We start from the raw sequence: 16,442 nt of genomic DNA, 5'->3' as shown, positions 1-16,442 counted from the left end.
TTTATTTTTTTAATTTTACAGTACACACAAATATTAACATATCATCCTGATAAAGCTTTGTTTACTGGCATGGTGCCAGCCCCTCTGCAGTGCCTCCTGCTTGGCAGCCTAATCTCCTGAAGTTTGAGGGATGCAGTCCAAATCTCTTAGCAACACTAAATCTCATTCTATTAACTTTGTTGGGGGACAAAATCATTTTGTTACTGCTGCTTGCCAGTCTGCCATATACAATATGCCATCCAGCAGTTAGGCCATGCAGCCTTCAGACACAGCAAGGAGGCAAAGCACACTCCAGCACAGCAGCTCTGGCTACGCTGACCATCCTGAGCTGCAAAGCAACCATGAGCCAAAAACTCCAAGTCCTCAGAAAGGTCCACAGTGGCAACAGATCCAAGCCACAGCTTGGGTTTTAATGGCTTCTATTGATGCCACTCGTGGTCTGCTCCCAGCAGAGACTCCTACTCCAGCATCACTGCTCCCTCTTGGGAGTCACATGCCATCCCTGGCTTGAGAGATGCTGGGGCAGCAGCCACCAAAGAGATGTCCCCACCCAACGTGGCCCTGCACTGGTGCCAGCAAGTGCCACGCACTAAGTGTATCAATATACATCTCCTTCTGGCACTGCTCTGTGAGTAACTGCCCAAGACATGGTCTCCAAGGGATGTTCTTTTATACCTGTAAAAAAACAGGGAGATGTATGCAGATGTCTTGCAAGTCCACAGAGAAGTAGAAAATGAAACTACTGCTAAACCCAGCTAGAAGATGCTGGGTGCTGTATCCTCTGGGGAACGGTGGGTTAACATCATAGGCCTCTCCTATGTGTGATTTTACACAGTATTTATGCTTAACTGCAACACGTGAATCTTTAATTACAAATCTAAGACATTAAAGGGAAATTAGCTTAGTTCAAATTCATTTCTTTCCAGAATTAGTCAAAAACAACCAAAAAAACAGTAATTTGATTCCACCACACAGCAGGTGGCATTATATCCTTCATTAAATCATACAGATATGACTAATATTAATCTTCATTTGTACCACTATGCATCAAATTTGGTATCCATCACGCCATCCTTAGCATACTAATTATTTTTAAATGTATTTCATTAATGTGTTAAGATATAAGTAAAAACAGTGACTAGAACCTGGACAGGAATTAATCCCTCTCCCACCTCCCCTCCAGATAATCAATCCCAGCATTTCTCTGTAGGGTCTGTACCAATATTAGAGCATTAAGGGAAAAAAAAAAAAAAAAAAAAGAAAATCCACATTTATTTTTCCTTTTATTACTGAATTCCAAAAACTCTTGCAAATAAATTCACTGTATTGGGAAAAAGGGTTGCATTATCTTCATCTCTTTTTATATTGGAAAGAATCTTTCTGAAACCAGCTGGTAATTTACAGTTCATAGGCAGCAAAATACATGTCTATACCTTTATAAAGGTGCACATCTTTATCTCTTACTCTGTTAGTGTGTCCCCCTCCACCTTTTCCAAGCTTCCCCATAAAAAGCCACCCATTTATTGAAAAGTTAAATTCTATCCTGTCTGCTCGGTCCTGGATAAAATACAGTTGTTGGCAGCATCGTGTTAAATTTAATTTGTGCCTTGTAATGTAAATGTACTCAGAGACTGAAGCAATAGGCACATTGTTTTTATAAACCAGGTTTTACATACAGTATTTTTTTTTTCCTTCAGACACTCTCAAAGTGCAGGAAAATCAGTATTTTACAGGAAGCACATGAGTTAACCATCTCTGTTGAAAAATGTCACCACAAATTTGTAACTTGTCCAGGAAGACATTTAAGGTGGCTACTGTGACAAAATATTTTTTCACTGAGAAAGCTACCTTTTTGGGATTTTCAAGATCAGAAAAAAACATTTCCCTTTAGTTGCATAAATACACATAGCCTAAACTGTAATTTGCCATGTTATCCAGGACCTATCTTTGCAAATCCATCTTTCCAAAACTGTGAGAAGCTTTTACTAGCATGGCCTTGCAGCAAAACAAAATCCTGGAGCTAGCTCAGCATGCAGGGAAAATCTATGCACTGAGGACCTAAGGGCAGGTGTCTTACTAAGAAAATGATACAAACTCTTGGCTGAGCCCCAGTAGGATAAAGACTCCAAATTGTTTCTGTAGCACTGTGATACAGCTTTTATATTTCTGAGAGTGGTATAGACACACTTTTCTGTGAAAGCAGGAAAATTCTTACTGCCACTGTTGAGATCCAGGCCAATCTCATAAATATTCACCTCAACCTGCAACAAGCCCAGCTAAGCCCTCCTCCTGGTGTCAGCGATGGGTTAACAATGTGCAGCACAGCCAAGCCAGTGGGTTTAGACTCCAGGGATCTGGCTGTGCCATGAGTTCCTTGCATGGGTTTGCCAAAAGTCCCAGGAGCCCCAGTGCTGGCACTGATTTTTATGAATGCTTGGCCAAAGCCAGAGGCTGGAGACCTTGTCTCCAATTTTCTCAAGCTCTGGTTTCCCACCAATAAATTGGGATAACCATAGGGCTGATACTATGAGTGTGCTGTGAAGCTTATGAAGTTAAAATTATAAGTACCTTAAGATTCTGGTTTACACAGAGTTACAGAAGGATTGTTATTTTTGAGCCTGCACAGCCAAAGACCAGTAAACTGATAACATTCACCTTCAGAAAATAGATTTCTATCTACTCACATTAAACCTGACCAAGGTAAAACTTGCTTCTGTCCTCCTGCTGTTGAAATATGTTGCCATAAGTGTTTAGTCTAACATCTGACCTGTTTCTCTGGAATCTTCCCAGATTAGGGTCAAGTCATTTGCACTTCAATAGTTCAGGGGCTGTACCACAATTTCTGGGGCTGGAAAGTAGCTCAGCTGTAAAAACTTGCTGGAGGCTGTAAAATGGCATAAAGAGGCTAAACCAGGGAGTATTTTTAAAGACAGTTTTGGAGGGAGACAATTATGACACTTGAGTCCTTCCCCCGATGTTCCCCGTTTGGTTGTGAGCCTAAAAATTATGGAGATCTTCGAGGCTGTCTTTCCAAAACAGCTTAAAGACAAAACTATAGCAACTATTTGCCAACTCCCTAACTCAACAGGTAAAGCAGAGTCATCAGTGCAAAGTTAAATGGCCTGATCAGTAATGCATTGGGGCTATATTGATTGCATATGTTCAGAAAGGGACAGGGGAAGAACAGATGTGTGAGGACTGTAAGCTTTTTGCACCAGCTCTGCTATAAGGGACAGGGGACCTATAGCAACCAAGGGCTGTGTGCTCTTCCATCACCACACAGACCTTGGCTCCACAGACCCACTGTGGTCCCCTGGCTAATACCATAATATAAATTGCCCACAAAGTCTTAACACTTGAAAGTCTGAGACTGTGAAATACTTCTCTGCAGAGTGCGCCACTTGGAACTACATCATCTTCACCAGATTCCCTCCCCCCTTCCCAAAACACCACTCAGCTAATACATGTAATTTAGTAGCCATGTATTGTTTAAATCTTCGTAAACAGTATGAAATAAAATAGAGAAACTAGGCTGCCTGTAAAGCCTCCAGGTCTCCAGAGAGGTGGCAAATTGTATCACCTGTCCCTCTAGAATTTCCAAAAAACCCCATCAATTCTGTTTGCACCATCATTCTAAAGATGCTGTATAATGGACAGATAAAGACAGATTCTGAAACACGTTCTACAGTAGAGATAAATATACAAGCTGTCTCGGTGAATTAGTTACATGTGTAAATAGCTTCCTGAAGAACAGGCTCAGTTTGACTCAGGCTCAGTTAAAATCTGATCCAAAATCAGGAGTCACACAAGAAGAAAAAAATTTAAATAATCCCCTACTTTGAACCAGGGGCTCTGAACCAGGTCTTTGGTTAATTGGAAATGGATAACAGTGGATATGACACCTGCTGGGCAGTCTTTGGTCACTAATCCACTCCAGTTGTCCACAAACGCTTGCAGCCTTGTCACCCTTCACGCCAAGCTCAGCAGGGAGGTGAGAGATGAATGCCTCAGAAAGTCAAACTACTCACTCCAGCCCTGTTATCTTCTGGATGGGTTGGGGGCAAAGCCACAGGTGGCACAGGTGAAGTATGCATTGCCACTGGCCATGCAGCACCTGCCTCCAAATAGGAAAAAGAGAGTTGGGTCTCCAGCATTAAGGATAAATAGGGAGGAAAAAAAATACAAAAAAGTCTTAAAAATTCAAATTATTTCTACTGAAATACTGCCATAAACTGTGGGAAAGACTTCTCAAAGAAAGTAACTTTCTCTATGGAAACAAATAGATGATTTCTCAAGTGGATGCCCCTGCCAAGCCCTAGAACTAAAGTCCTGTAAAAAGCTCCAGAAAGGGATTTAGCCTGGCTTTTATGCCAGGACAAATCTCACCGGCCTATAACTGAGATACCACTTTTGTTAATAGAGAAGTTGGTTTTTATTCCTTCTGCCAAAGCAACCTGGCCTGCCTGGTCCCGCAGTGAGGTCATAACTCAGGGCTGATCACATCACAGCACGTTGCCATGGCAATGCTTGAACTGTCACAAAGGATGTGCGCTGTGATTTCACAGCAGATGGGCTGTGAGGGAGGAAGCCCTCATTTAAATTTTAAAAATTGCTTTAGTAATTAGCAAGAGCAATAGAAAAAAATTAAAAAACACTGAAAAGAGAAGAAAAATCCCCAAACTGTCACTCTCAGCAAAGGTTATAGCATTCATGTGAGATCTACAGGCCATCCACAAGAAAGGCCAAGCTCCTGCTCCAAGTTCACTGAGCTTGTCAGGTCACTGATAAGTCCACAAAAGCCTGGAGCCTGCTTGGCTACAGGAAGCCCAGGGCACCCAGGTGGGTGAGCAAAGCCCCCCTGGTGCATCAGTGCACTTCAAAGCCAGCCGCCCTTCACAGGGACCTGATAGGAATGGCAGAGGGCAGGCAGAGGCTGCCAAAGGCTTTACTAGAACACAACTGCCCAACACAAGTGAGTACAGTGGCCTGACTTCAGAAGCTTTTAGCAAGGAGCCAGCTCAGTTATTTCTACAGTCCTTCTTAATGAAGCACAAATAGCACACAAATGTGCTTGCATCCCTTCAGGGACAAGGTGGAGTTTTACTCTTCAAAGGTAAGAGTGAAACACCTTGGCTCCCTGAGTTTCACAGCCCAGCAGCACTGACCCACAGCAGCCTATGCTGGCCTTGTCCTGCATCCTCACAACCGGCACAGAACCATAACCCATTCCCACCTCTCGCCCTGGCACTTGGGAACTGAGATCAACAGAGAACATTGGAGGCAGAGCAGATGGTCTCAAGCTTTCCAGATAGCCATGGTACAGCCCTGCTCCCTCCTCGGGTTTCTCCATCCCTGGCAGAGGTGACCTTGAGGAAGCAAAGCCTCGGGTCCCCATCCCCATGGCCACCCCAGCTCACTGCAGAGACGCCGACGTCCCCCGGCTGGCCACAGAAGCTCTCTTCCACATGACAGCAGCTCAGCAACCTCAAGGCAAAATTAAATCTCTCTCCCTTCTGCCTGCAGCAGGCAAAGCACGTGGTGTTTCAGAGACCTTGGGCTGAGTCCTCATATTTAATGGGGAGAGCAGACTTCAATGCAGCTTGTTCCTTGTTCATTCAGTGACTAACTGTTGATCTCTCTAAGAATAAGCCAGATGGTTCCCGTGATAAGTGATCAGCTCTCCTGGAGCTTTTGAAACAGAAAAAGACAGATGCCTGCGTGCCTCTTGCCAGGACCCATCTTAAGCTCAGGCGATGAGTGCAAATGCTTAGGGAGGTTGTGTTCAGGGGATTCTCTCCATCCAGGCTTAGCAACTAATCTTCCCCATCAGCCCTTCTTCCAGGAGGGGAGGTATCTTGCCTTCCGACAGCTTCCCCCAGTTTAAGGGCACTACAAATCATAAGATCAGCCCTTATAATTGGATCAGACTTTGATACTGTTTTCCTTTTCTGTGCATTCATATTAACACCTCATTTTGTAGACAGCACATCTGATCGGTGCTTACTACTTCAGCTTGTATTTGCACACTCCCGGTGACTGAGAACACTGATAGGAGCGACAAAGCATTTTAGCAAAGGAGAAAGCTTGCTTTGGGAAGGTGTTTTGCTGGGGTGGGGAAAAAAAAACCCACCAGGCTAAAGAGCTTTGTGTCTCAGCCATTGATGTGCACACCTGCAGTCAAGCACCGTTTCCTGCCCTCAGTGCAGAGATCAACGTCTCCACAAGAGAGGGAACAAAAGGTAGTGTTTGTCTGCTGACTTCTTTTGTATTTGTTTTTACCTTAATTTCTCCTTCTGATTGCATAAGAAGACTGATTCCACTATTGAGCTGGCATTAAAAACAGGGAGCCAGCAAATCACTGTGCCCATGCAGGATTAGAAGAATGGGGTGGAAGAGGAGATGGGAGTAAGGTATAAAGTTAGCAACAGAATCTGAGTTTGGTTCTTCCCAAAATCAGTTCCAAGGCAGTAGCTTGGCCCACCAGCCAAGGGCTGGTTCACCTGCCCTGGGAGAACATTCCAAAGCTCACAATCAACCTGTTTGCTGCTACATTTGTAGGCAAAACTCCACTTGATCTCACAGAGTTAGACCAGTGTAAAAATGAGAAACATGTAGTCATGCACTTAACAGAAACACTTCTTTTATTTGCATGCCTCTGTTGTTGCTTTTACATGATGTGCAGCCCCTTTTAGGATATTTGCACTATCTTCAGAACAAAAGTCAGAGCTGCACCTCCAAGACGCAGAATTAGATCTGTAATGCTGACTCAGCCTGCAATTTCACAGGATTAAACAGTCAGAAAGAAACCATTAGACTGAAAAGGACTGAAATGCGTGTGACAATACGTATGTCAGACACTCATATCCACGCTGTAAGAAAACCACGTATCAGTATACAGTTCGTTATGTCTGATCAAGCATTATTTCACAGACGAGACTGCAACTTCATCTGAGGGCTTTATGGAGCAGATGTTGCTTTAAACCCAGAGCCCGTGCACAGAAGGAACAGAGAGGGCACTAGATTTGAAGCGAGCAAGTATCCTGCCCTCACTTTCCCGGGAAATTGTGCGTGCATGTTCACTGCGCTTTGTAATCAGTGTGGCTTTCATTGTGCTATTAATTAAAAAAAGAAGCCTTATGCAAAAGAAATTTTAAATTGCACATTTCTTTTTGCACATTCTGCAAAAGCAATTTCCATTTTGCTATGTTACCCCATGTCATGTTAATGTTAGGTTTTTATAAATGAATATTGAGACTTCGTAAGAGTATTCAAATTGCATTCATCACTGATATTTTTTAATTGCATGACTTCTCAAGGAATGAAGGCTTTCGTAATTATGAACTCTAATCTTAAACACCGTTCTCCCATCCCTCAGTAAACCTTTGATTGTTTCACTTAACTTCAATTAACTTTGACAGAATCAGAGCTAACCGACCAACTACAAGTTTTCTAAAAGGCAGCATCCAGGCAGAGATGCCACACAGCCTGTTTGTCCCACTGCTCAAGATTCAGAGGAGGAATTCGATGACCAAGTCAAAAAATGTTCACAAAACCAACCTCTGTGCACTATATTCTGTGCCTCTGTGTGGGAAAATTACAAGACAGACACAAGCAGGTATTCTTAGAGTTAGATGACACAGTGTGACCAGTTTCTCTAGCAGGAACATTGAACACACATGTGCTCAAATAATGGTCCTTAGGTTATTCATATAGGATAGTAATAACAATTGCTCCAATTTCAAACCCATATCCTCTTCATCTTAAATACAGTGAATTATGCCTCTTTTTTAATGACCTTCAGTTCCTAATTTGTGCGGCACCATCCACGATTTTGGGGATGTTGGTGAAGCTTCACTGTGGGCCTTACTTGGTGCAGGGATCTCTCTGGCCACAGGTTAGAACTGCCTTTGTTTGACATAACCCGGGCTTAAGATATGAAATCCCACACCTGACTGGGCTCCCACTGACAGCCCTTTTTTGCACTTGAAAGGCAGCATTAGCTGCCATATCACCTAATCAGTCAAAGAGCCTTCTGCATTTGGAAATGCAAAAAGAAAGCTGAACAGGCCTTAAAGTACGTGTCAATTAGGACAACAGCAAGATGATTTTTCACCTGCTTTTCCATTGATCTACCCTTTCAAGAACATTTTATACTCAAAAGTATAGTAGTCTTACCAAAACACTTGTCTCTTTTTTTTAGATCACAGAAAAGGAATTTAAGACAGTTAAAAAATTGTCTATCCTGGAGGAAAATCTATGTGCCTTAAAAGAACTTTTTTTTTGCACCCGAGTATTCAAAAATTAGAAACATTTTCAGGGCTGGACAGCTACTGAAGAGTTAAACACAATATATTCAGTAATATTTAAAGGAGAAAGAAAATTCCATTAAAAAGTATCAAAACCACCAACAGCTTTCAGGATGAACAAGAGTTTGATGAGCATCAGCAAGCTTTAAGGGGCATCTTCTGAGCCCCTAACAAGTGCAGAGAGTATGCTCAAGCTTGTCCCTGCCTAACAGCCTCCATCTGGAAAGTGAAGTTAGCAGGAATCTCGGGGCTGGAGGCAGCAAGGAAGGAATCCATTCTGTTATCAAATACTTACAGAGAGAGACTATACTCAGTCAGGCAGTCAAAAACACGCCTACTCAGATAAGGGTATCCCTGCAAAGAAATCTCTTGACACTGCTTTGACATATTTACGTTCTTCTAGGATTATTCAGTTGCAGTAACTTAGAGCTCCTCGTCTGACACTCAAACACGAACCATCCCCAGTCCCCAGCCCTATACGGGGAAGGGAAACAAAACGATGCCCAGCAAAGTTACTCAGCTGGGTTAAGGGCTGCAACCTGGATGACCTGCTGGTGACATGGGGCAGGGTGACAGCGGAAGCAAGCCGAGATTTAAAGCCTGTAGTATATAATTAAAAGATTAATCTAATGCGATCTAATCAAAGACAGGACGTCTAGATAGCACATCCCTGAAGTTACAGTGAGATTATGCTACTCTTAAATCTTATTAACCATGACTTGTTGGAAGATCTGCAGTCTAGTAGCAAGATACAATCAGTAAATTATTTCTTTCAATGAATTCATTGAAGTAAACAGAAAATAGCCTGAGTCCTATCTGTCTACATCTCTTTGGAAGAAAGGCAGAGTTCAACGGCAGTTTTAAACTGGGGAAAGGATTCCTGCGTCGCAGCAGAGGAGCAGAGATTGCGGTAGCATCCCTTGGAAATACACACCACCTTCTTCAAAGCAACAAAAAAAACACCACCGCCTGAAACCCACCCAAAAGACTGTGGCTTGGAAAACCTGTATCACCAGCCGAAGATGAAGAAGTGCCTCCCACCTCCCCAGGTAATCTGCCCCGCTTCCGAGGGGCAGTCTCACGGCAACGGCACAGCCGCATCCAGACCCTCAGGATCCCGTCGCCGTGCCCACAGCGCGGGCCAGCCCCCGCCGCCTCTACAGCAGGGATGCCGTGCAGAAATGCTGGTCCCGTCCCCACGTCCTAGAACGAGGGTCCAGCGACTGCCATCCCCACACGGGGAGGTCCAGCCCACGGGATACTGCTCCGAGGGTCTTCACTCCCACTTCTCTACCAAGGGTCCATATCCCCCTCGGCGTCACCACAGCTCGCACCGCCCGGGGCTGCGGCGGGGCGGGGGATGCCCCGCTGCGACCCCCGGCTCCACCTGGACGATCGGGAGGGTCCGCGCGGTTCCGTCCGTGGAGCGGGAAGGGGAGCGCAGCGGGGAGCAGCGATGCCACCGGCCGGGCCGGGCACGGGCCGGCGGTGTCAGCACAGGACAGCGGAGCCCACGCTCGGGGCAGGGGGTGCGTGGAGCACTGGTGGGGCTGAGCCGCGGGAGGCGCGGCCGGGCCGGGCGGGCGATGGGGGGGGCGCGGCCCCGCGCGCAACTTTCCGCCGCGCCGAGGGACCCCGGCGGCCGCGCCGGCGGTGGTATCGTATGCAAATACGCAGGCTGACGTCAGAGATCATGTGGGGTTTGGCGTAGATCCCCGCCGATCGAGGGCTCTTTTTTTTTTTTTCCTCCTTTTTTTTTTTTCTTTTTTTTTTCTCCCCCCTTTTTTTTTTTTTTTTTTTTTTTCCCGCGGCGGGGCAGGGCCGGTGGTGCGCGCGTGGCGGGGCGCGCGTGTTCCCCGCGGGCCGGCGCGGCGGGGGCGGGGGGCGCGGGGTCCCGCGGCCGCGGGCGGCGCACGGAGCGGAGCGGCGCGGAGCGGAGCGCCGGTGCCGCTCCGCCCGGGACAGTCGGGGCCGCCGCCCTGGGCGCAGGTAGGAAACTTCCCAGGCGGGGCCCCCTCCCCCGGTGCGAGGCGCTCCCCAGCCGCCCCCTCCCTGCGCACGGACGCTCGCCGGCGCTCCCGCCCCGACCGCTCGCACCCAACTTTTCCTCCTGCCAGAAACTGTCCGGTTCCCTGGACTTCGGCGGGGGCCGGGAGGTGGGGGGGAGGGTGGGGGAGACTGCCGGGGGTGGGAGCCGGGAGGGTTGTTCGGGGTGGGCTCTTAATTATTTCGGCTACGTTTGTCATTTTTGGCCATGCAGCCTCCCTCCCCTCGCCCTTTTCCCGCTCCCCGCCGCCTCCCGATCGCAAGTTTGGGTAAAGGGGGAAAAGCAGGAGGGGGGGTGAAACATGTCTACGTTTGTCTATGTCGACATCAGCAACACAAAATATGGCGTCCGCTTTCGACAGGGCGTTACGTAGAGGCGAGCAGGGGATTTTGTCAGCGCGGTCCCTGACGAGGAGCCGCGGTCTCCCGGGCCGGGGGGGCAGCGCCGGCCCGGGGCGCGGGAGGGGCCCGGCGCCGCCGCCGCGCGTGGCTCCGCGCCCGCGGCCGCACTTGGCAGTGGTTTCTTCTGGTTTAATTTTTGATGTTTTTTCCTTCCTCCTGCCCTCCCTCCCCTTTTTGGCAGCCCCCCTCCCACTCGTGACGCCGTGGTCGTGGCGCGGGTCTCGCTGCCGGCAACTGCGGGGAGCGGCGAGTGGGAGCGGCGGCACCGAGCCGGGACCGCGGCGGGGCAGAGCCGGGCGCCCCGCTCCATCCCTCCTCCACCCTCGGCGAAAGGCTCTGCCTTCCCGTGGCGTTTTATTTTCTCCAGAGTCGGGAGATGTGGGGAAATTCGGGCTTTGTCACGTTGCATCCACTTTTTTTTTTTTTTTTTCCTTAAATGAGGGGTGTCTTTCCCGTTTGTTTTAGCCTATTTCCAAAGACATCACAGAACCGTCTTCTTTTATTACTCCCTTCTCTGTCTCCCTCTGGGATGAAGGCGACTGGGAAGGATACTGATTCCCCCTCTCTTTTCTAGGAATATAACTTGGAAATGATACAGGGAAGTACCTGTCTGACTGGGGTATCCCTGTACCCAGCTCTTTCCTGAGCACTTGGGTTAGTTCAGAGCCTGGGAATCCCTCCTGAGGGAGACGGCCGGGGAGGCGGGGCATGGCTCTGATTTCCTCCCCCTTGGCTGCCCAAGCACCTCTCCGATGGCGGCTTCCCATCCATTCTTGGGGCAGGTGCTCCTTGGAAACCCGGTGAACTTGCGAGGGTCCTGCCGTGCAGGGAACACAGCAAAAGTTTTGCATTGGAAGTTGGAGAGCAAAAGGGGAGAAAACATCCGAAGAAGTAGGAATGGGAGGGAAGCGCAGGACTGCTGGCTGGGTGGGAAGGGACCTGGTGATGAGGATTGCTGGGCATCAGCAGCTCCTGCCTGCCGGGTCCCGCAGCAGCGCGGGGAGCGGCGGGCGGGAGGGGCAGAGTGTGCATTGCCTTGACACGCTGCACGGCTGACAGCACAGGGTCACAGCACAAGGCTGTCCATGAGGTGCCTTTTATTCTTAAACTACAGATTCAACTTTGTGCGCGGTTTTTCCCTCCTGGCCGGGGCTGGGTCGTGAAGGCACAGATGTAACTAGAGGAGGTCTGGTGTCTCTAGCAGAAACCTCATTGATGCAGCCTTACTGGGAAATGGCATGTCTGTTAGGAGTGGTGTGTGCTGCCGTGGTTTTATTAGACCAGTAGATGAGCAATATTATTGTTCAAGAGGTGTCTGTGACCAGAGTGCTTTGCCAGGGTAATGTATTTCTGTAGCGGTGAAGCCTTTCTAATGTAGATGTGGCTTCAGGAGGTTGTATGAACTCAGCAGCTCGTTGAAACAGAGTTGCAGATTGATTTCTCGATTAGGGAAAACAAGGTATTGGGCAGCAAGTGGGAAGAATATAAATGCTAAGAATTGTCTGGTCCTTATTTTACTTTGCCCCCATATGCATGTTTATCCCTTCAGGCTGCCACGTTTGTCCTCTCTTGTATCCGAGATAAACTAAGTGAGAAAAAGCCTGGATAGGTGTTTATAGCTCAGTCATCAGCCTAAAGACTTTGTGATTACTCACTTTGTAAAATGACATTTTTCCTGCTTGTCCCCCCAAGAGTTCAGCTGTCAGAATTCTGTTACACAGGACTTTTCCTGTTGTCAGTGTTTGAAAGTAGCACGCTCCTTCCAATTGCTTTCTCTCAAAATTCCTCTTGCTTTTTTTCCTTTTTACTCTAGTTAAAATCAGAGGTTTCTAGTCAATATCTGTAGAATGAAGAATCCATTATATGAAACAGCCCGAGTTTGTGTTTGATGTGGGGAGGGGGAAGTTTTATTGTGTTTTTATTAAAAGTCAAAAAAAGGCAACATTAAATACAGTAAAGTTACTGACTTCTTTTTGCATTTTCAAACCAGTTTCAAACTGCTCCAGGCTGGAATGAAAGCACAGCAGGTTTTGCTGATCCTCATAAAAGACAAAGATTTTAATGCCAGACGTGACATCACTGTATTTGCATGCGTGACATCTTCAGGTTTTATTTCTTTTTGTTTTGCCCTAACTTGGATGATCCATAGAAATGCTATTTGGAGTGTCTTCTGGTTGGGATGTTTTCATCCATGTCTAAATTATTTTTCTTTGTATCCACTTAAGGAGTGGAAACATCCACTGAAAATAAATAGGGTATTTTAATTAGAGTTTGTTCAGAAACATGCAGTGTCACAGCTGAATTCCCCGAGATTTCAGCATGGCTGTCAGGTAAAGCTGCATTTACATTTCACATGGAGTGTAATTGTAGTTTGACTGTCTTTCAGTTGTGAGGGTAATTCAGCGTATTCTTTCCCTAAAGGTTACTGCACATCTACTTGATGCTGTTTGTTCATACTGAAAGTAAGTAATAAACAAAAGTTGGCACTAAAATAATCTATAAAGGCTTTAACTTAAAGCCATTATGATTATTGCTGGTCTTCTGTCAGGGTGTGTTTACATGTGTCACATCAGCTAGAACTAATATTTGTGATTAGTTTATTTTATCAATCCTGCAAAAATGGATATTAAGTTTATGGGAGGTAATGATACAGTTCAGTCCCAGGGTAGCAGTAAGTTGGGGTTTTTTTCTGAAAAGCTGAAAGAGCTGTTAATTTCCAGAATGATTTAAATACTTTTCATCTGGGGTAATGTTTGAGAGTTTGGTTTGTGAAGGTGCAGCAAAATGGAAATAAAATAAGTTGGGTGCTTGGAAGATGTAGGGAACAGTGTTCAATTCCAGCCTTGCCTTCCAGAGACAGTTCAGAAATCACCAAGCCAGCCCTCTCCCCAGAACCACCATGCCTTTGCAAGGCAGAGGTGTTTTTTGGTTGGTTGTTTTTGTTTTAAAAATTAGCACTTGGGGTTGTTGTAAAAATGTTGGGAGTTTGAAAATAAGACAGTGCATTTGGCAAGCTTTTTTCGTAACTGTGGGACCCCAAACCAGTTCCTGCAGGGAAAACTGAATTTTCTATAAGCTGAGTTTATGTAGAATGACCAGTATTGTGAGTGTGCTGGTGAAACTGAGGGAGAGGTGTGAAATGATTTTGTGTATTTAGCACTGCAGAAGGCTCAGATGGCTTGGTTTTGTCAGTGAGCAGAGAGAACGACACAGGCAAGGAGAGAAGGTTTAGGTGTTGGCAGCTAGGAGGGGACTTCAGAAAAGTCATCCTGGGAAATTCTGATAGCTGAGGTGGTGGATTATGGCGCAACACCTCCTTGAATTTTTGGCTGAGGCTGCATGTGGCCTGCAGTGGGCAGTGCCCTGTGTGGGGCTGGTGGTGGGAAGGCTCATCAGTGTTTGACAGAGGGAAGCATTTGTCCTCTGGAGGGGAGACAGGGGAGGAAGGGTTGGCAAGCAAATGGGGAAGAATGTGATCTGGAGCACCTGCATGGTTAGAAATCACACATCAGAGTAGAGGGGATGAGCTTGCTGTGAGTGTTGACCTTTTGTGAATTGGCTTGGGGCAAGGGCACATGCTGGCTGCTGAAAGCAGAGCAGGGGCAGGGGATTCAGCTTTGCTCTGGAACAAGCCTCTCCAGCACCATGTGCAGTTTGCATCTTCTCACTGTTGTCCAGCGGGGACCTGAGCTAGCAAACTGGAGCCTGCTCACCACTTGCTTGCCTCTCAAACTAACTATTACAGGCTTATTGGGAGGAATTTGCAGATCTCCACAACTCCCACCCACACAGACCACAGGGTGAACAGTACCACGGTCTGGGCTCAGTCTTGGATGCAGTTTCCAAGTTCTGAAGTTCTGTAGGCTTCTGCCTCATTCTGCCTTTGTCTGGGATTGCCCAGCCTGAGGGTTGAAAGGGATCTTTAAATTGTTTCCTGATGTCCAATTAAACCTACACTCTTTTAGTTTAAATCCCATTTGGTGACAAGTGCGACTGTGTATATTTAATGTCTCATTAGGCAGGGTACCAGGTGCTTGGTCTGGTCAGCATCCCACAAGCACATCAAGAACTTTCTCCTTGGGTGAATGTGCTGACAGTGGGTTTATCGTCCCAGCCCTGTCTCAGTCTGTGACATTGGCAATAATGTCCCTTTGCTGGTGTAACAGCCTGTTCACTCATGGGTTTTGCTGCTTCAGTGGCACGTCCTGCCCTGGGCTGATGCAATGCATGGCAAGCGATGGTGGTACAGACCTGATGTGAGATGTGCCCGTGCAGACATGCCTGCTGTCATGTGCTTGTTCAGCTCTGGGTGTCTGGACATCAACCCTCGGCTCTGGGAAACCCTTGCCACTGCTGGAGAGAAGCCCCAGTCCAGTGCAGCCCTTCCCACAGGTGCAGGCAGTGGAGGCTCTGTGTCCCAGGAATGGGCACATCCTGGCAAATGCAGACAGCTCTGTGCAAGTCAGAGTTTCCTCAACGGTGGCTTTCAGTTCACTTGGTAAACTCTTCCACAGCCTGAAATTAATCTTCTTTCCTGGAAAAGTGTTGCAAGATGAAAAGCAAAGCTACTTGCCCTGTGTTACTCCACTTAGCAAACCCTTAGCTTCGGCTTTGCAGAGAAACAGCCCTCTGCTTCTCCCTCTCCTTTATTAAGTGACATGTAGAGATATAAATCTTTAGTGTTAGCTTTTAATATGTAGCATTTTGATGCTGTGATTTGCAGTGTGGTCCCAGTTGGCACTGGTGGAGGGGACGATTAATTTCATGTGAGCAGTGGTTTGGGTGGTATGGGAACATCTTGCACTGCTTTTCATTTATTTACTGAGCCTATTAGAGGCCTGAAATCTTGGATTTTCCTTCTCGTTTTCCCTCCCCATTCTTCCTGTCCTGACCTTATTTCCCCTCTAAAATACAAAATATTTTTTTAAACTTGCAACCTCAAATTACCTGTTTGTTTTGGCTTCTCTTTTGTAGTTGATTGTATGTTGTTCCCACAATTTTTAATAAGTGCTAAAACTGCATACTTAATTCACTGGAGCTTAAAACAAACAAAAAACCTTCCACCAGCAAACAAATGGAGTGAGATTTTCTTGCTTCTTTTGAGTCAGTGACCATAACTAAGGAAGCCTCAGATTTAGTGTTACTTAACCTCTTGTCCAGTTTGTTGAAGGAAGTAGAGTGGAGGAAGAACTGTGAGCAAAACTGTATAGGGAAGAACGTGGTTCCTTTCTTTTTAAGTAGAATCTTGTTATTTGTGGTTTGTTTGGTTTGGTTTTTTTTTGGTTTTTTTTTCAATACCACCCAAAAAAAGTAGGTTCTGGGCTGCTGCTGAAGGCACTCTCAGAGGGAATTAATAAAATACCAGTGTGTCTCAAGATCTCTATGCCCATTCTGTGTTACCTTTCTTGTATGTGCTCCCTTTTCTCACTCGAAATTTTGGATATATATTTTTTACGTTTCTCAACCTAATTTCATGCTTATTAATTTCAGTTACTTTATGTTGCACTTGACTTAGATGGCAGAAGTGGGAAAATACTTGTTCTTTTTCTTAAATCCTACTAGCAAGACAAAAATCCAAGAGGATACCAGTTGGAAGCAGTTAAGTTTTGTAGAATTTCAGTGTGCCGGGATGGTGGCCTGGGAAGTGGCACAGGGAGGTTTTTGCCTCCCCCCATGCCAGTGAAAGCC

The 16,442-nt window shown here is 46.4% G+C and overlaps 1 protein-coding gene across 12 annotated transcripts in view; it reads left to right on the top strand.

Moving 5' to 3' along the window:
- The first annotated feature begins 9,095 nt into the window (after positions 1-9,095).
- ZHX2 (zinc fingers and homeoboxes 2) overlaps positions 9,096-16,442 on the top strand; it is a 74,972-nt gene continuing 67,625 nt past the window's right edge. For 2 of the 12 annotated variants that reach the window (XM_021546484.3, XM_021546481.3), the window contains exon 1: positions 9,096-9,355. The gene's annotated coding sequence lies outside the window, so the exon portion shown is untranslated. Of the gene's footprint in view, positions 9,356-9,815; positions 9,836-9,925; positions 10,007-10,196; positions 10,296-10,418; positions 10,463-11,082; positions 13,217-16,442 lie in introns of those variants that run through there. The other 10 variants (XM_021546483.2, XM_021546474.2, XM_021546479.2 and 7 more) reach the window with 9 other exon arrangements.

The sequence above is a fragment of the Lonchura striata genome, chromosome 1 (assembly GCF_046129695.1).
Source record: "Lonchura striata isolate bLonStr1 chromosome 1, bLonStr1.mat, whole genome shotgun sequence".
NCBI lineage: Eukaryota > Metazoa > Chordata > Aves > Passeriformes > Estrildidae > Lonchura > Lonchura striata.
The sequence above is the reverse complement of the archived record's forward strand: the minus strand, read 5'-3'. Positions and strand labels throughout refer to the sequence as shown.